This window comes from Budorcas taxicolor, chromosome 17 (assembly GCF_023091745.1).
Source record: "Budorcas taxicolor isolate Tak-1 chromosome 17, Takin1.1, whole genome shotgun sequence".
Classification (NCBI taxonomy): domain Eukaryota; kingdom Metazoa; phylum Chordata; class Mammalia; order Artiodactyla; family Bovidae; genus Budorcas; species Budorcas taxicolor.
This window is the reverse complement of record NC_068926.1, coordinates 58811433-58833034: the sequence shown is the minus strand read 5'-3', so window position 1 is coordinate 58833034 and position 21602 is coordinate 58811433. Positions and strand designations below refer to the sequence as shown.

The following is a 21602-nucleotide window of genomic DNA, read 5'->3' as shown; positions in this document are numbered from 1 at the left end:
GTGAGTAATCCTTGCAGCTGTAAGTGTTTGAAAGGCAGCTGTCTCATTGGCATTCTCTCCCCACCCCCACTCATCCAGCATTTCTGTTCTTGCTACAATAATCTTAAAGAGCATTTTACAGGAGGCTTAGCCCTGGCTGAGGGCACTCTACGGCGTGACCGAGAGAACATGGAAACACGATTCATTAGACACGCCTGGAGTGATAACAATGGTGCTGCTTCTTGCTGCCTTTCATTTCGTACATCAGGCTGAGACTAATGCATTCTCGTTACACAACAAGCACATTTATAGACAGGAAAAAACTGTAATCACCTTTGATTAAGAGACAGCATATTTTTCCTATATGAGCTGCCAGCCATACTGACAGAGTAATTATTTTTTAACTGACAGGTTAAAATAGCAAATGTAGCAAAAATAACATCTGCCCAAAAGAGACAGAGATGACTACTATAAAGACTTCATACACAAAGGTTTCTTAGACCAGGCTCAGTGCCATATCCTTGAGAACTGATTGGTACCTGGACTTGTATTTAAGCTACACAGTCTATGAGAAATAGAACAGGCCCTTTAAGCAATCTCAATCTACACACCCAATTCTTTATAGGTAAAAATTACAGAATTTCTTTGGTCATTTTATCTGTAATTATTACTGACCTCCTTTCTACTTCTTTCACCACAGTACTACAAAATTCAACAGTACGATTAACCTCCTTCTCATTTTCCATTATTCAAAATAATTTATCCTTTTACATAAAATGCTAGCCCAAAACAGAAAATCTGCTTTCTATCCAAACTGTAACAGCAAACAAAGTGTAATTTTGATTAAAAACAGGGATATAGAATAATTATTTTCTATCACCCAGCTTCCTCAATCACTGCACCCAATAAAGGTTTGAATTATACATATAGAAGAATATAAAAGACCTAATTTAAACTGAAAAAAGTCATAAACCACATTATATTGACAATATGTAAAATCAATTTTCTTACAGGATTTCTTATTTCTTCACATACCCATACACTTGCAGTCTTTTGTGGGTTCATGCTTATATGTTGCTCACTTACGGGGAGCTTGGTAGTTTATTAGCCAGAAATTAAAAGATAATACATTAAACAAAAATATTGGAAAGTATCTTTTCAAGGTTAGCAGACTGCATAATTAAGCATTTTTTAAAAGATGTTTAGTCTCTCTTTTAAGCTTTCTAAAATACACCTCTATTTTACACCAAGAATGTGCTACATAATTACCAAAACAATTTGTACATGTGAACGTTTGCTAAAACATTAAAGAACCAAAAGTGAGCAAATAATTGAAAAGGTCTGGTTCACGAAACTTTTGAGTTCTAAAAACAGCTTTAAAAAAAAAAAACAGTTGTGTACAGCAAATGAGTTTTTGTAAAGCAGTAAAATGTTTAAGTAATGTTTAGCTGCTAGATTATAGGTTTGCTGACCTGTGCCTCTACCACACCAAGCTAGAAACTAGGAAATCTGCTGTTCATCTTTGATGTGTCTGTAAGAGGACCACTGAACTCTAACATGCATTTAAACACAGTGTGCTTTGAAGAGAAGTCTGATGCGCATCACAGTATATCAGGATTACATAAGTTTAAAAACTTTATCATCTGGAATAAAATAACATCTACTACAGAAGGTAACAATCATACAATTTCTACTCTACAGGTGCCCAAGTCTCGTCTCTCTTATTTTGGTCTCTCTTATTTAATTATTTTTAAAAAATCAGTATAAATGAATTCTTCCTTTAAAAAATAACCTGCTGTTTTACATATAAATTTCCATTATATTAATCTGGCTCTTAGAAGGATCTCAAATCATTATTTTTCACTTTTAAAAGCAGGACCGTGTAAGTCTTTCCTGAAGTCTTCAAAGTTAGTTTATGCATTAAAAACAATTTTTAAACAACCTATTAGAAAGCATTAAAAGTGTCCCAAAACTTTAAATTGAAACATATACATTAAGATGTTGCCTTTTCCCAAAACTTTTAACAAACTTTTAAACAGTTTCCAACTCATAAGCAAAAAATTTATAGATGATCTAAGCACTCCAACAGAGCCAACATTCTACTTCATGAAGGTGTTTCAACACTACAAGATTCCTTTGCAGTAACAAGATTTAATAAGAAAACTTGGAAGCGCTTTGGGAAATGAAGATCAGTTATTTACCCAGCGGTGTGAGTGAGTTCAATCCTATTTTCTTTCTAAACTTGGCCAGAATGGCATTTTGATTGGAGGGTGGGGCAACCCAGTAATTTTGGATCGGGCACAGTTTGGAACTGGGAAGGGCTGAGTAGGTTCAATAACACACGAGGCAGTGGTTTAGTCCCTGTGATCCTGGGAGGACACTGGCCCATGGAAGAGCCCCAGCAAGTCTCTAGTCTTGTCCATCTCCACATTAAAGTAGTACGGCTAGAGTTTTATACAGATATAAATAATGGAGTTCTGCTACCAAGGATTCATTTGAAAACAGAAATAAGTACAGAGTTTGCAAAGAGGACAGAACTTGCAAACCACTGGAAAAGGAAACGGAGTAAACAGGACCAGAAACCCACAGAGACTACTCTCCAGCACTACACTCCCCGGCACCTCAGCTTTCTTCACACTTCTCTGCACTCTTTTTGAGTGTTTCCAGCCCTCCAACTCCATGATTCTAAGGATGAGTGCTAGCATATGAGGAAGCCTGCCAAGACAAAGTGTGAGGGCTTCAAATACAGAGCCAAGTCCTCCCCAAAATCACAAAACCCAGTATGCAACTCAACACTAAAGTTAGGCATTACTGGTTAACAGACTATACAGGCTAGCCTTAGAATTTATCCACCAGTTAGGCTTTTCACAGGGGGGAAGAAAAGTATGTTTCTTTCAAATTATTAACTTATAGATGGCCTTTCTGCAAACACAGTATCAATATTTACTTTGTCAATCAGTGTTTGTCCATGATGAATCTCCTTTCCAGTTTTTAAAACCTGCTATTATAAAGTACAATTAAAAGTTACCATAATGAGCATTTATCACTGAAGGGAAAAGAAGAGAGTTTTGATAATGAAAAACAAACTCAAAAAGCTTCTGGAGTGCTGGTAAAATTTCCCAGGAGCTATATATTAGATGTCTTTGTAGAATAATTCATTTATTTTGAATGTAATTCTCTATCATAGCTCACAGTTTTAAAGTATGCATTCAACTATGCTCCTAAAACATAAAAATATATATATGGAATAATATAAGATTAAAATTTAATTGCATATATACTATAATGACAACTTTTAAGAATGCATGTCCAAATATCTTAAAATGGAATAAAAAAACATAGTCATTGCTATAAATTTTAAATTTAAGTACACGCTTGCAGGCATGCTCAGTTGCGTCCAACTCTTTGTGACCCCAACCAGGCTCCTCTGTTCATGGGATTTCCCAGGCAAGAAATAGCACTGGAGCAGGTTGCCATTTTGTACTCCAGGGAATCTTCCCAGGCCAGGGATCCAACCCAAGTCTCTTGTGTCTCCTATGCTGGCAGACAGATTCTTTACCACTGCGCCACCTAAGAAGCCCAAGTACATGGATACGCTCCTTAAAATAAAAGTAAATATCTTAACTAAAATATGCGTATATTCAAAGGTAATATTCCTAAAGGGCTTAGCAAATCAATTATTTATCAGATAATAAAGAAAATAGCCTAAAAATAGAATGCAGTAAACACGAAACAGATATTATCTGGACAAAACATAAACTAACACTTTGCTGGGCTTCCCAGGTGGCACTAGTGGTCAAGACCCCGCCTGCCAACGCAGGAAACCTCAGAGAATGGGGTTCCATCCCTGGGTTGCAAAGATCCCCTGGAGGAAGGCATGGCATATACTCTGTGAAGTACATATATTGCTGTTACATTTCCTTTACAATGCAGCTTCATCAAGAAGCAAAAACTTCTAAACCACTCTCATTGTTTTCACTCTTGGTATTCTAAGCCCATTTTTCGTGATAAAGCCAAGGTGATCTTTCCAAAACTTAAATCACACCATTGCATTCTTCTGTTTCAAGCTCTACTCCAATGGCTTCACATGACATTAATAATCTATTCAAGCTCATTACCACAGCCTACAAAGGTCCATCTGATCTCATCTCTATCTCTTTCATCTCCCATGAGCTTACCATTTTCTAGAGCACTGACCTTCTGTTTCTGCAACAAGTGAGCTTGGAGGTTTTTGCCCTTACTTTCCCCTGGGACTGCATGTCTGGCTGGGTTCAGATCTCAAATCTCAACCCCAAATGTCATTTCCTCCCAGAAGCTTTTTGCTAAATAACCCCCTTAGCTAAAGTATCCCTATCCTTTCCTAGTCACTCACTTTTTCACCATTTGCATTGTAACACATGATCATATGAAATTATTCATACATTTACTGTCTTTTATCCACACAGAACAATGCCACTTCCAAAATGCACAAGGGGAATGTCAATACTTGTGTACTTAAACGATATCATACACTGTGATCTCAAAAAAACCAAAACATTCAGAACTTCCCTGGTGGCACAGTGGATAAGAATCCACCTGCTGATGCAGGAACACAGGTTCGATCCCCAGTCCGGGAAGAGCCCACATGCTGCCAAGTAACTAAGTCCATGGGCCACAACTATTGAGACTGTGCCCTACAGCCCACAAGCCCCAATTTCTAAGCCTGCACACCCCAACTACTGAAGCTTGAGCACTGAGAACGTATGCTCTCCAACAAGAAGCCACCACAATGAGAAGCCCTCACACTTGAACAAGAGTAGCCCCTGCTCGCTTCAACTAGAAAAAGCCTACGCTAAGCAACAAAGAGCCAGCCCAGCCTAAAATAAACAAATAAATAAAATTATTTTAAAAATAAAAACATTCAAAGTGAAACAAAAGCCAACCCATCACCCAAAGACAATTTAATGTCACTCAGTTTTTCAGACAAGGGAATTATATACAATATGGTAGCATGGTATAGCGTGAGTCTAAGGTTTTTAACACTGTGCATAACAGACATTTCCATAGAACACTTATCTTTATTTCTACTGATGATTTAAGGCAAGTTGTACACATTCTCAGAGTTGTGGTTTTATGCAGTTTCCATGGAAACCAAATAGGGTCATAACAAAAACATTTCTAAAGAAACAAGTATAAATGAAAGATGCGATGCAAATAAGATCTTATATGAACCCACGATCATTAACAAGATCAGAATGACTAACGAGAAGGATTCTTGAGGGGAAAAATCAATTAAGTTAAATTAAAATGCTTTAAAATAATGGCAATAAACTATCACAATTTAAAGCAGTTCATGTAAGGATGCGAGCCTATATGTTTTTTGTGTTAAAATCAGATAACTCTAAGTTATAAAACCTCTATCGTAATAAGAAACATTTAGATACAAAATTAACTCATCTTTCCTCAGTATAACTGATGCTAGTAATCAACTATAGATGGTTATTAGTATTATTATTATTAATAAGGACTCTTCGTCACTATAAATTTATAATGTCCTCTAATTTCTGACAGTCATATTCATCGAATTTAGAAAATAAAGTTACACATTTAGCAACCTTAAACTCACCTTCTATGTTGTTATAACTATATATAACCATGCTACTTGTTTCAGTCTATAAGGTATGAGCCGAAAGTCTCTCTACAGTTATCTGAAGCCACATCTGTAAAGGCCACAGGAACTTGGGGGGGGGGGGGGCAGAAAGGAATGCAAAAATATTTTGGGGGGTATAAAAATACTGTATAATCCATTTCTATGTAAGTTTTGGCAATATTATATGGTTTTCTGAAGTCACCTTCAGTAGCATTATTCTCAACTTACCTCTGGCTTATTCATGGACACCAAATTTTATGATTCTCAAACAAAATTCTAACTAAATTTTTAAGTATAACTTAATCACTTTACCAATAGTAAATTCTCAATTTGAGAGATGATATTTAAAAGATGTCTTTTATCTATTTGAAGATAACTCAAATATTATAGTTTGAGCTAGTTACTGAAAATCCCATTTTCTGCAGAGATGTTTACAAATGAAGGTACACAGAGAAGAAACTGGAACACAATGGCTCTTTTAAATTGACTAGACAACTATTCACTGTTCACATTCATTTTGTATCTTGCAGTCTGGAAAAACTAAGGTTCCTTTTAACTTTCAATTAGTCATATGCTGTCCTGTTTAATTTTTTTCTCTGACCATTTTGCCCTTTTGAAGGTGAACTCAAATTAAGTCAAAAACATGTAATACATGACAGTAATTTGGAAGTGGATTTCTGCCTCCCAAAACCAGACATTATGCCTTGCCAAGGGAAAAACTGTATAAATAAGACTATTCACAAGATAGGAAGCATAAGCACATGCCCATTTACCTTCAGGGTAGTCACTGAAACTTCAAAGCACCATGAAAAGCAGCATCAATGCTTTTGTCTAAAAGATCTCAGAAAATGTAAGTGATCTTGGTTTCATAAATATCTAAGACTTTCCAGGAAACAAACAGGTTTCTTAAATTCACAAGAAACTGCCTAAACATCTCTTATTAGCAATGAAAGTCACAACCTCTTTCCTTGAAGGTGATCATACTTACATAAGTTTAAGAAAAAAAAATTTTTTTGGCCACAATGGAATAACATAAAAATGTTTTACACTTGCTTTACTTTAGTTCAGGTTAAAAACAACTATTTTAAAAATAAAACTCCAGATTGTGCAGTTTCAATTTTCCACTGCTCATTTTCTATGACAATCTGACCAAGAATTTCCCTGGTGAGGAAAGAAGATGGTATCTGAAACCTTATTTTCAGAAAAATATCTGATTACATATCCAGTTTTTTCTGAAAACACTAATGAAAAGGTAATGATATAATAAACTGAAAGCTGGTTTTAGAAATGAGCAAGTGAAGCTCATCTAAAGGCCAGAAAGGACTTTCTGGAAAGAATGATAAGCATCTTGGAATCTCACTACTCTCACACACTGAGCTCCAATCTGCAGCCATTTCCCTCTGAGCCAATGCACTTGATGGGTGTGATAACAGATGGATCACTGTATCTGCCAACTTCCTGTGATGTACTGTATGGGGACTGATAATTTAGTGACTACAGAAGTCCTACAACAGACAATGCAAGCAATCCTGGCATTCGGTAAGTAGCTGCATGCAGTCCTTTGACAGTCTGTAGGTGTTGAATATATGCAGATCATTGTACAATGTAAGCTCTCTGCAAGTATCTATGCCATCTTGAAAAAAAGAAGAAATTAAACACTGGGCAAGCTAAGAACTAAATAGAACAAACAGGAAAGAACAAATATACTTAAACTAACACTTTTTACTTAAAAAATATGAAAACCATATATTGCTCAAAAAGCTATTAGAGCTTCATGACCAGGTTAACCAGAAATATATGTATACACATTGTGGGCCTAATTTTCAGGTTTCACAACCAGAGTGATATTGAAGTTTGTGTGAAATAATTCCTTGCTGTAGGGGGCTCTCTTGTGCATTATCCCTGGTTAATGGATGCTTTAGCATCATCCCTAGCCTCTACCCAGTAGATGGCAACAGCACCCTACCCTCCAGTGGTGACAACCAGAAATGTATCTACACCACCACCACCTCGTTGAGAAGACAGTCTAGAACTGCACTCTTTCAATTTTAATGTTTACTTTGGAGTGGAGGGAGAGAATATAAGGAAAGCGGAGTGTTTATTCATGGAAAGCATACACAAAATACTCAAACATAATCCAAATAGTGTGGATCAGCTAAGCACATATTACTATGAACAGGAAAGGCCATCTAGAGATTTGGTGGCTAAATTGTTCACCAGGTTACGGAGGGAAATGAAAAGGCAGCTTCCATTAACAAGCATGAGAAGTGTATTCTCTCTGCAAAACAGGAAGAAAATCATAGCTCTGCTACAACACTATATACATATGATACTGACAGTACTTTTGTCACAAATCCTCCTCAAATAAATTCTTCATTGTCAGGCACCGATTTACAGAATTGTCAACTTTAACAGATGCTCAGAGATGAAACTCTCCAGGTTTCATGTTCTGGTTAAAAAAGTCATATCTGTGCATACACATATAAATGTGTGTGCATGTATATAGTCAAAATCCAAGTGTAGACACATTTGAAAAACATGGGTATTGAAATCAGTACGACCATCTTATTTTACTTGCACATCTCTGGAACCTGCCAAACGTACTCAAGTTATCTGGGAGAGGATTAGTTTATCATTTTTGCAGCACCTCTAATGTAATGCTATTCTCTAAGTCTATAGCACAAAATCTCTTTTAAAATATTATTTCACGATACTACACAATATTAGCACTTGGAGTAAAGTCCTATAATCAAATTAAGGATGCTATTTGCACAGGAAATGCAGTTTTCTTTCTCCTCATTTTCTGTCTGCCTACTCTTTCTGCAATCTCACTACTGAGCAAAAAAGGAGGACTAAAAGTGGGGGTGGGGTGGAGGGATGATGAGAGGAACAGACTAACCAGGGGAAATGAACTCAACATTACTTACTACACAGTTGCAATTCTTTGATTAGGAATGAATTTTTGAAACTAGAGATTTTTGAAAATGATGAGTAAGCTGGATTTACTAATGATAATATTGTCACAAAAGGAAAACTCCTTGGTAATTTGAAAGGAGGACATGAGTGAAGGGGCAACTTTTCCCTCAACTAGCAGAGGCCATTAACAATAATGAACAAAACCAGAATTTATTTCTGCCAGGTCACTATACAAGCAGTCTTTAGTTTCAAATTCTTGAAGGGCATCCATAAAACATAGCACTTTACCCTGGAACACTCACCCTGCCAGTCAGCACTGCCTGAAAGTCCAACCCTCGGCTTCCCTCTACAAATGCAAAGGCTCAATCTAAGAGTAGAAACAGGAACTCCTAACAATGTGGGAAATGCATAAGCATGGAGAAGAGCTTGATCCAGGATGACTACAGACCAAGCTGTAGTGCAACTCACGCTCCGCTCAAAACTGGCTCCAAGACCATGTGACCCTCAGATACAGACAGGCCCTCAACACCACAGCTCACCCAGCCAGATACCATCTGTTTTCCAAAGATGGCTGACACACATATTCCATCCTGTGCTGTGCTTAGTCACTCAGCCATGTCCAACTCTTTGCAACCCATGGACTGGTAGCCCACCAGGCTCCTCTGTCCTTGGGGATGCTCCAGGCAAGAATACTGGAGTGGGTTGCCGTGCCTTCCTCCAGGGGATCTTCCCAACCCAGGGATCGAACCCAGGTCTCCCACACTATAGGTGGATTCTTTAACCAGCTGAGCTGTTCTTTTTACACTGTGACACTGTCACTCTTCTCATCAAGTAATAGGGAGTATGTCACCTCCCCTGAATCTAGATGGCTCTCTGTGAGTGCCTCAACACACAAAATTTGGCCAGAGTGACACTATGCTAAGTCTCCGGGTTCAAAGCTTCAAAAACTGGCAGTGTCCATGTCCTGCCTCTTGGAATGCTCATTTTTAGAATCCAACCACCTTGCTGTGTGTGGAAACCCAGTTCACATGTAGAAGCCACAGGTGGTTGTTCTGGCTATCTTGGCTGAAGTTCTAGCCAATAGCCAGCACCAGCCACCAGCTATGTAAGTAAAGATATCCCCAAGAATATCAGGTCCTTGCCACAGAGTCACTTTTAGTCTTGGAGTCATACCAGGAGTCCTCAGACATCCTGGAGCACAAACTAGTAGCCCCTATTATGTCTGGAGTTCTGACCCATAGAGTCAATGGGCATAAAAAAAATAGCTGGGTTGGGTTTTCTTGTGTTTTTCTTTTTTTCTGCCACTAGATAATTTATCCAGTGCAATCAGTATCCTAGGCAGAGTAGATTCAGTACTTCACTCACAAAAACAAAGCTCTTACAGTACTCACCCTAGTCTTGCTATATAACACGATCTGGATGATTTATTGCTGGGTGACAAATCATTAAGGTAGCATACTGACAGTGAAAATATTAAATTTTAAAGGTACTGATTTCATTACCAAGTACAATATAAACAAAGATGTAGAGATTCATTGAGACGAAATAGGAAATTTGTAATTTACAGCATTACATATTAATATAGGACATTTTTATGAGAAATATTTTGATGTAATGGAACACTGGGATGGTATTCAGACAGATGAGTAAAGACACAGCCAGGCAATTCTAGCACCCAGCCATTCAGGTGTTCCAGTTCTCCCAGCTGAGGACCCAGACACCATGACTCAGAGGTAAAACAGATTTACTATATGCCCTGCCCAAATTATTGATCTAAAGAATCTGTGAGCATTTTAAAATTAAAAAAAAAAAATGGTTATCGTTTACACCACCAAGTAGAGGTTGGTTTGTTATGCAGCAGCAGATAACTGGAGCAAATGATAAGGGGAAGCCCACTACAAGGAGGAAGCAAGGTAGCATTTGTTATGAGAAACAAATGCTATCAGGCAGTCAGGCTAATGAGGATGTTAAGAAACAGCTGTCCCAAAAGGGAGAACAAGTATTAAGTCCCAAAGCAGGAAGGAACCTGGAGGCATGAGAGACGTCATGCACGTGGCAAAGGCCAGATGACGCAGGGTTTTGTACGCCTTGATGAGTTATTCAGAAATTATCTTCAGTGTACAAGGAAGTCACTGTAATGCTTTAGGTAGGACATTCTTTCAAAAATCCCTTTGGCTGCTGTGTTTCCTCATGTTAAATATGGAAACTAAACACTATGATTCCTTTAGGTCTACCATGCATACACTCAGTGTGTCTCAAAACTGGGTCTCTAGAAAACCCTTAACTCTCTACAAAATTAAATAACCTTTTAAAATTAATGTTTATTTGGGTCAACTGAATGCCACCACACCATTTCTGTGTGCCTGCATTTACACCTGTAATTCCTCCATCGAGGTCTAATGAGAAAAGTACAAGACAGTCTATGTGCGTATATACATTCACATAGAAATGTGCTGGATGTAGTCACACCACATGAGGGCCTAATGAAGCTCCAGTAAACTGTGCAAAGCAAAGTTTTACACGAGTTCCAACAGGAGGAAATGGTGGAAGAACCGAGTCATCACACCATTCACAAAGTAGGCAAGCCAAAATTAACAGACCTCTTTCAAAACAGACAGCACCACACTCTTACAGAAAGTTATATTCAAGTAAACATCAGTAGCATAAAATGCTATGTTGTTAACTCTGTATTTTTATTGGTCATATAGTTTTGATGGTTACATTTAACCCATAAAATTTTTTACAGTTGAAAGTTTTATAATTATATATGCTGTAAGTATAAGGCATTTATTTTTGAATTAGCCAGGTTGTCACTAGAATCATAATAAAATGCTGCCATACATCTGTGACTTCCACATCATTCACATGTTATATGTTCATTTTCATCAACATTTTATTTTCCTGAGTAAACTTAAGATCCCAGCTGACCCATGTCAATTATTTTAAGTTAGCATAAATAGAAGGCAACTGAGGTAAATCAACAGCAAATAACCAACAGTTATTTTGAAATAATTCTGTGTTTTAAGAAAATAGTCTTCTCCTTCCAATTTGTCTTTACTTGACTAAATATTTTTCATTCTTGAAAGTCTAATTCAAGTACCACCTCTCTGTATAAACATCCCAGACCACTCCAGCACAAATACTTTTCAGTACCTCTAAACTCCCACATAATGTCTACACCATACCTAGGCATGCTTCCTAACACTGTTAGTTATTCCATGCATTTCTGTCGTTAAGACGGCTGATGAGGAGATGACAATGTTGCTATAGGTGCTATGAAGATGATGACAATGGCAGCAGCTATCATTCACTAAGTGATAATTTACATTCCAGGCACAAAATTCATTCCGTGGTAATCTCTACCTTACAGATAAGGAAACTGAGGTAACAGTAATTATGTAATTTTCTCAAGGTCACAAGAACTAATGAAGGAGTCAGAATTCAAAAATTCATGGGCCTTTGAAATATCAGTCATAGGAGTGTGTGTGTTAGAAATTTTCAGGTACCCCAAACTACACTAACGTCTCAGGGAAATGGTCTTGAGAATCAAGTAACAAGCTTCCCAAGTACATTCTTAGATATGTTGAAGATTAAGAAACACAATTCACCCAAATAACACTGGGTGCCTCCATTTAGACTATTTTTTGAGGCTACCAACAATCTGAAATAGCTCTCCTTTGAGTAAAGAATACAGACAAGAGTAAGCCATTAAATTTTATAGCTGTTAACATCTAAAAAGATCTAATTACAAAAGATACAATTGCAATGATTAAATTTTATAAAACATAATCCCCATTCTATAGGTATGTATAGCCTACACTTAGAAAACTAATAATTTTCATGGTTTTCAAGTATTTTTTTTAACATAAAGGAGTTTGCTGGTGTTATTTGTATAAAGCCTGGTAGAGTTGAGTTCAGGATAGAGAATGGATGGCATTGACATAGAAGGCTGACAGGGAAAAGACTATAAAGAAAGGGGAAGAACCAAAGATTCCTTGAGTGGTTCCTGTTGTCTGTCAACCCCCTATTCTGCAGGAAAAGCAAAGGCCAAGCTAGAATGCTCCCATAGCTACAGTGTCTTTTCAGAATTTTATGATTCAGTGAGGTGGTTGCTGAGTTAAACTACTGTCTTCCTATATCAAAGATCTGTCTTTGTCCATCAGGATTGATCTGGGGAAGGTCAACTTACACATGTCTGACCTTGGTCAAGTCGTATGTCTTCAAAATACATCTGCAATATTGTGACCTATCAGAAGATGTGAAAGGTGTGAATTTTTTACTCTATACTATTTCCTCCATTCTGTTTTGTTTAACCAATGATCTAAGGCACTACAGTTCAAGGTGTCTTAAGACAACTAAAATCTCTGCCTTAGGATGCTTTATTACACAAGAAAAGAGGAAGGAACTAATATTTTCAAATCAAACTACCCTTAAATGCCTACTTTATTAGTAACTACTGAAAATCGGAGCAATTAATACATTTGATGAATGGAGGACACCACAAAACCATAATATAGTTGAAAAATATTTCTGATTCTCTGAATCTACCATTGCCACCTTAGTGTTAACAAAGAGATCGAGAAATGAGTGGGCTACAGATGACAAACTGAGCTTTCGATATGCCAACCTCTCACGCTGTTTAACCAGGGGCCTTTGAACCAAGAAGATCATAGAGCCTATTTCTCAAATTTTAACCCAGCCAACATTTCAAAGTTTGAAAACCAGAAACTTTCTATAGTATCCTATGTTTCACCTATTTTATCTATTACATAAACTAAAAGATAAATCACAAGGTGATTCAGTGATGGATTGGTGAAAACTTGGTAGGTTTTCCAAACTACAGTCAGCAAGAAACAATGAATCATAATGCAGATTCTTTTTTCAAATAAAGATATCACAATATCTACAGAAAACACTGATTTTCAGCAGTCAGTATTATAATTCCACCAAGGGGTCCCAGTCCATAAGTGAAATAGTTTGTCATATAAAGTCAAACCTAAAATTGTTATACCTGTCCATTTTTTTAAAAAAGAAAAGATAAATGACTCTCCTACAAGTTACCATAATGTGTGTGTGTTTTTTTAAATATCTTTCCAATCTGGTTTTAAACTCCTTAAGGGTAGAGATGTGTCTTTTATCTCCTTTGTTTCATAGAGTAGGTAGGACAAGGTAATATGTGCTTGCTGAGTATTTACTAGATGAATAGATGGATGTGAACTGTTCCAGTTTCCAAGGCAGACAGGACATTTACAACAATTTTAAGTGTACTTTCTTTTTATAACTTGCCTAGGAACAAAATTATCTGAAAAGGAAAATTTGCATAAAGTGAGCAAAAAGCATATCCTCCTTTTTTTCCCCAGCATACTCTACCCTCCTCATCTCGCTTTATCTTCCTCCAAAGCACTTACTACCATCTGACATGCTATATATTTATGTGTGTATATTGTCTGATTCCTATCCCGTCTCCTACTAGAATGTAAGCTTAATGAAAGCAAAGATTTCTATGCTTTGTTTCAAAGCTATATCCCCAGGGCTCAGAACATTCCCTGGTTTACTGTAAACATTCAATAAGTATCTGTCAAATCCATCTTGAGAGTTCCTTAATGGTGAATGAACTCTTTGTTTCTTCCACCAGCATCTTTAGAGCTCTGATTTGAAACTAACAAATGAGTAAGTCTTATGGATATGCTATATGCATGTAAACAAAAATTATTTCATCCCTTATGAAATACTGCTATCTAGCAGGTACTTGAAGAAAGGCATATTTAAGATAGCAAGCCATCACATACTCGTTTAATCACAAAAAAAGGATCCAGAAAAGCAGACAATTACTAAAATTGGTGTAAGACCATAGCCTTCAATAACAATTGGTCATCCCTCATGTTAAACATCTCTCATGCGGCAGCAAAAGCCTGATTCAGCCCTGACTTGAAGAGTATCACAGAACCAATACTATTCCTGTAACTTCGTAAATTATTTCAGTGGGGGGGAGGTGGGGGGCGGTTCTAACTAACATTACTAAGCAGCAAGAAAAATGGCTAAAATGACATAGTATTTTATCTAATTACATTTTAAATGTCTACTCGCTTTGCTTGACTGTTAAGGTACTACAGATACTACAAGGTCTGTCTCCTTCAATCACAAATCATTTCATTATTTGCTTACTCAAAAGAACAAAAAACAAAAGTCTCTTCCCTGTCCAACAGAACATAATAATCATGAGTACAGAGAGATAACAGGGCTGAGCACAACAAATAAATATTTGTTCAACTGAATTCAATACAGAGATCAAGATGCCAATAAAACTAATCTTCAATCTACAACCTTATTTCTAGAGAATTCAATTATCATATTAAAGATCCATACCAGGAACTTAATAGGAAAGCAATTAAGTAAGCCTCAATTAATCTGTTAACATTCTGTTTCAAACCAATATTAAAGCTGTGCATAACCAGTTATTGTAATTACATAAATGAAGGGCTATAGACATTAGGTGGCAGCAGCAGTACACTGTACCTAATCTGAGTTCATCTTTTTATACCCTCGTATATCGAAACCTGATCCATAGATGGGGCTACACAGACTCACAGATAAAATGTGCAAAAGGAACTGAAAACACAGTAACAAAACATAGTATCTCTTAGTATCTAGATTCCTCAAATTATTCTTTAATAAAATAATTGAGCAATTTCAAAAAGCACTGGCAATTTCCTATAAACATACTTAAATTTTTGTTTTATATTGGTTCTCTCAAAATCTACATCCAAGCAGCCAACTCCTACCTTCAAAACTGCATGTACAATATGACCACTTATCACCATACCAATCAAATCCAAGCCACCATCAGCATTCACCTAGATCATTACAACCACTTCCCTGCCTCAGCACTGTACCTCCCCACCCCAGCCCCAACCAATCTGCTCTCCACAGGGTAGCTAGAGAGATCCTTTAGAAGTCACCTCATGCCTCTGCTCAGAACCCTTCAATGGCTTCCCAACTCAGAGGAAAGCTCTACTTGGTCTTCAATACACTTTGTGAATGCACCCCACCCCCATGCACACCCTACCCCAACTTCACCCCCACTACTCTTCAGGCTCACTCCGCTCCAGCCACACTCATCCTTCATCAGGTCGACAAGCACTCTCCACCTCAAGAGCCTTTATTTACTCTTCTCTCTCCCTGGTATGCTCTTCTGACAGTCATCCCCAGTTTTTCCCACAGGTCTCCGTCAGATGCCACTGTAATCAGTGAGACTTTCTACTGATCACTCTATTTAAAATAGCAACTATGTTTCTTACTGCTTCACTTTTCTCCCTGACACTAATCAGCATCTGACACACTTTATATTTTGTGTTCCTTTACTATCTCCTCTAGAAATTGAAAGCCACAACAATCAACATTTCAGTATGTTTTCTTCACTGTTTGGTCCAGAGTTGTAAACAGTACCAGGTAAGTAAGCAGCGGCAGTCAACTATTTTCAGTAATGACTCCTGTTGTCAAACAAGCTTATAGCAATAATGTTACAGCTGGTTCTTACTTAAGACATAAGACTGCCTGAAAAGTTCAAGAGTACTATGGGTTTATTTACTATTTTTAAGTTCAAGTGTGCATAATTCGAGTATGTGTATGTTTAAAAATGAAGTGATACTTTTTAAATACATACATTTTTAAAGCAATAAGAACTTGAGTCAAATGTGTTGCAGTGACCTAATGTTGGAATTATATTTTTATGTTAATATTTTCTTTAAAATACAATATACTGATAAGTTCAAATTATATATATTTTTTTAAATAACTATTTTTAGTGTCTTCAAATACTAAGAACTGCATGTAGTCATGTTCTTCCACTCAAATCAAACAGGTGAATTCAAAATTGCCTGTTACATTTTTAATCTTATCTACTGACAAGCTTTGTGGCTTCAGGCTCTGCTGGTTTCAGAGAGAGAAAGAATTACAGGTTTGCTCTCCACTAAATGACTCTATAATCGGTGCTGATTGCTTAATTCTGAACTACATCAGTAGCTAACCACTGATTATGAAATGCCTGGATCTACTTTATTTTCTTTACTGTTTACATTCTGTAGAATAAACATTTGAGCAAGAGATGCAAATACTAAAGAACCTCAAGGAATTTTCTTTATACCTATAATATACCTTTAAAATTTTCACATGCCCTTTGTTAGGATGATCAGTATTATAGCTAACCTCTTAAAAAGTGACTTTGAAAGCATCTCAACACATACGTGAATCTCCACTGTCACTTATTATTATTAATTGTAATACGTGGAAAAGGCTTTTTTCACATAGCATACTTGTATATGTTCCAAAGAAAAGGTTACAGAATTGCCCAGAAAAGGTTCTTGTTTTTGTTTTGCTTTGTTGCTGTGCAGAGTAGGGACGCAGGAGAGGAATGGTAACACAGTATGAAAAGAAATCAGAAATTTAACAAATGTGCAATACTTTCTTCTTTCTGTGTCAAACTAAAGGAGTTTACATGCTCCTATGCCAAAACAATGTTTGCAGAAAATTATCGTGCCACAGTTTATGCACATAACAAATAAAATGCAACACAAAATTATTTCTTGGTCATAAATTAGCTAAAAAGAAACAAAGATAACCAGAGCCATGGGAATTTAGGTATACCCATGACTGCTTGAAAGTTGGCTTAGAAAGATCTCAATTAATTACAAATAGGTTGTGTTCCAAAATTTAATTTGTAAATTCATTAACCTAGAATTCAAAACTTTGTTCTCTCATAAGAACAGTGTTAAATATAGCAGTCAGGTTCCCAGTTTGTCCATAACAGCTGACACTTCCTTAATTTACACTTCCTCTAAAGAGTTAATTGACCTCCATTACTCTTATCTGGGATTCTAAAAGGTTTTAATTGTGCATTAATTGACTTTTGTAGTCTAAGCTAGACATCACCACTTTATATGCTTTCTATACATTCCTATGAAAACAAAAAAACTACAGACCAAGGCAAAAAAAAAAAAAAAGAGTGACTGAGAATACTTTCTGTCCTTCATTTCTCTGGAAAGGGCTAGACCCTGATAAGTTTGTTCATCTTCATCAACAGGATAGATTAACGTTACAAATCCGAAACCATGTAAAATGAGTATACAAAACCTGTTTTCAAGCAAAAAGAAAATCACAGTAATTTCTACTTTTATAAAATCAGGTTATTGATTGGCTAAAAGAGACCACACACACACATACTTCCATTCCCAATTATTTAGCCAATGCTATAGAACTTAATAAAAGCCAGGTGGTTAGACAGAACCACAGAATAGGCACATATGCAGCTTATCTTTGCTTTGGCTTTTCCTCTACCCCTGGGTTCCACATGCCACACACTAGCAGGAATCCTGACTGGACTGAGAAATTCTTGCTATTCCACTGTCCCAAAGGCTTAACTTACCATTTGGAAGTACTCACAGCATGATTCGGAGAAGGCAATGGCACCCCACTCCAGTACTCTTGCCTGGAAAATCCCATGGATGGAGGAGCTTGGTGGGCTGCAGTCCATGGGGTCGCTAAGAGTCGGACACGACTGAGCAACTTCACTTTCACTTTTCACTTTCATGCATTGGAGAAGGAAATGGCAACCCACTCCAGTGTTCTTGCCTGGAGAATCCCAGGGACGGCAGAGCCTGGTGGGCTGCCGTCTCTGGGGTCGCACAGAGTCAGACACGACTGAAGCGACTTAGCAGCAGCAGCACACCATGATTCCACGTAAAGTAATGCTTGAAAATCAGCGTTCTTCATTCCTAAATCAAACTTAGCAGCAACAGGGCCACATCCTCATCTAGGGTAAGGAAGCAAAGTTGCTGCCCAAGCATTCCCCCAAATTCCCCTATCTCCTGCTGCCCTGAAGGGCTTCCCCGGTGGCTCAGGTGGTAAAGAATCTGCCTGCAATGCAGGAGACCTGGGTTCTATCCCTGGGTCAGGAAGATCCCCTGGAGAAGGGAATGGCAAACCACTGCAGCATTCTTGCCAGGAAAATTCCATGGACAGATGAGCCTGGTGGGCTACAATCCGTAGTGTCACAAAGAGTTGGACGCGACTGAGTGACTTTCACTCACTCCATCGTCCTGAAGAGCTTGGCTCCCCTACTGTCCAACTCTAAGTAAGGCAGATTTCAGATACCTTTTCTGAAAGTCTGGGTGATTCTGACTTAGATCTGAGGATCTCTGTCCCAAATCTATTCTTCAATTAAAAAAGAAAAAAAATGTGTTTTTTTTTTCCTTTAATGAGAGAGCCTACCCCAAAACTTGTAACTTTGGCTCAAAGCAGTCTCAATATAAATTCTTTATACTAAAAATCAATTTGGCTAATATAACTAATAGCTCACCTACTGAACTTTTCATTATGAATTCATAGCCACTATGAATGGATGTTCTCTAGAACTCCAACTACTTCATGGAGAGACTTTTTAAGGATTCAGTTCAGTTCACTCACTCAGTCGTGTCTGACTCTGAAACCCCATGAACCGCAGCACGCCAGGCCTCCCTGTCCATCACCAACTCCCGGAGTTCACCCAAACCTGTGCCCATCCAGTCAGTGATGCCATCAAACCATCTCATCCTCTGTCATCCCCTTCTCCTCCTGCCCTCAATCTTTTCCAGCATCAGGGTCTTACTGAGATAATATCTAAAAGTACCTAAAACTATCTCCAGCAGAGGGTAAATGTTCCATAAAAGATTATGGTAGTCTATGCACATAAGCAGTCTGACTCCTAGAGCTAATACATTCAACAGATTTAATTATTTGCTACCTAATAATCAACATCTACGCTACACTGCTTTCAAGCGGCAATTCATGGCATCACCATAGCGTTTCTGCCGTATGGTTGCTCCACTTAACTCACCCCATACCACTTACAAAGGTAATTACATGTGTCTATATGCCTAACAAAATAGCAGTGCAGGGCACAAGATTGTTGTCAGTATACTAACTTCATATTATGATCCCATTACCTTCACATGGCCATTTAAATAAAACCAGCTTATCAAAATTATCCTCTTCAGATCAATAAATTATTGGTGTGGTTTTTTCCTTTCCATAAGATGGCTCTAGTAGTGTTTAGCTCTCTAAAATCATTTGAAACAATTGCTGGATTGTATTGTGACAGCTGTCATATATAAGTGTGTTAAAAAAAACAACTTCTCAAAACTTGGGAATTTTTGTGTTGAAAATTTTGTGAATTTTCATATGAAAGATAAAAAAGCAATATTTTGGCATATTATGCTTTATTACTCCAAGAAAGGTAAAAAGGAAACTGAAATGCAAAAAAGATTTGGGCAGTGTATGGAGAAGGTGTTGTGACTAATTGAATGTGTCAAACGTAGTTTGCAAAGTTTCACGCTGGAGGTTTCTCATTGGACGATGCTCCATGAATGTGTAGATCAGTTGACCAGAGTGACCAAATCAAGACATTAATTGAGAACAATCAACGTTATACCATGTGGGAGATAGCCAACATACTCAAAATATCCAAATAAAGCAATGGGAATCATTTGCCCCAGTTCGGTTATGCTATTCATTTTCACATTTGGGTTCCAAATAAGTTGAGCAAAAATAATCTTGACTGTATTTCCACATGTGATTCTCTATTGAAATATAAAAATGTTCCATTTTTAAAATAAATTGTGATGTGCAACAAAAAGGGGATACTGTACAATAATGTGGAATGGAAGAGATTGTGGGGCAAGCAAAATGAAACACCACCAACCACACCAAAAGCTGGCCTTCATCCAAAGAAGGTGAAGTTGTGCAGATGGTGGGATTGGAAGGGAGTCCTCTACTATGAGCTCCTTCTGGAAAACCAAACAACTAATTCCAACAAATACTGCTCCCAACGAGACCAACTGAAAGATGCACTCGACAAAAAATGTCCAGAATTAGTCAACAGAAAATGCATAATCTTCCATCAGTATAATGCAAGACCGCATGTTTCTTTGATGTCAGGCCCAAAACTGTTACTGTCTGGCTGGGAAATTCTGATTCATCCACTGTATTCAGCAGACATTGCACCACTGGATATCCATTTATTTTGGTCTTTACAAAACTCTCTTAATGGAAAAAGTTTTAATTCTTTGCAAGACTGTATAATGCCCTTGGAGCAGTTCTTTGCTCAAAAAGATAAAAAGTTTTGGCAAGACAGAATTATGAAGTTGCCTAAAAAATGGCAGAAAGTATTAGAACAAAATGGTAAATACCTTGTTCAGTAAAGTTCTTGGTGAAAATTTAAATTTCTTTTATTTTTACTTAAAAACCAACCCAAGACTATCCATTTTGGCCAACCTCATACAATCCACCTCATACCAAAGAGGGGAGCCAAATTTCTGAAAGACAAAGTGCTCTTTAGAGGAGACGGAAGGAAGTTTAGTTATTCTGTGTCTCCTGGTATACTGTTTGATATGGCAAAGTTAACGTCAACCAAATCAATGGTCTAAATGGCAGATGAAAACTGTCAAAAGGAATCCTGACACTTAACCTCTATGGACATCAGTATGCTTCCTTTAAGAGTTCCTTATCATAGGCTGACAAACCACCTCGATGGATTTCTTGGGACAGAGTCTCAGGGTAGACTCTGGATCTTTAAAGGTCCTTTCCAGTCCTGAGGTTCTATGTTCTTTCCTATTACTATATGGTTTTCAGAGTAAATAGCATATAGTAGTTTCTGAGTAACTTTTGCAACTTTACCAATTAGCCTAAGCCTAGTGAGGGAAAATTTTGAAAATTCCCCATATAATAATATTTTAATATCATGCTCCAGGTTATCTGCAATATCTAAACAAATCAACAATCAAGAAAAACTGAATCCCTTCCTATCTGTGACAAGAAATGTTTAAAAACTGTGCTAACAACAATTAAGCAGTCCCTTGGAACATGCAGGTTAGCACCACCAACCCTTGATGCAGTGGAAAATCTGCACCCAGGGTTCCACGTCCCTGAACTCCACCAAGAGTGCATTGCGTGGAACTGCGGCCTCTACTCTGGGACCTATGGAGTTCACACCCACATTCAAGTCACTTGCACTTTAAATTTTTAAGAAATCTTCTAAGTAGTCCCA

The 21602-nt window shown here is 37.4% G+C and overlaps 1 protein-coding gene across 4 annotated transcripts in view; it reads right to left on the bottom strand.

Moving 5' to 3' along the window:
* The window catches only part of MED13L (mediator complex subunit 13L), a 282763-nt gene that overhangs the window by 147563 nt on the left and 113598 nt on the right, over positions 1 to 21602 (bottom strand). The window lies entirely within an intron of this gene.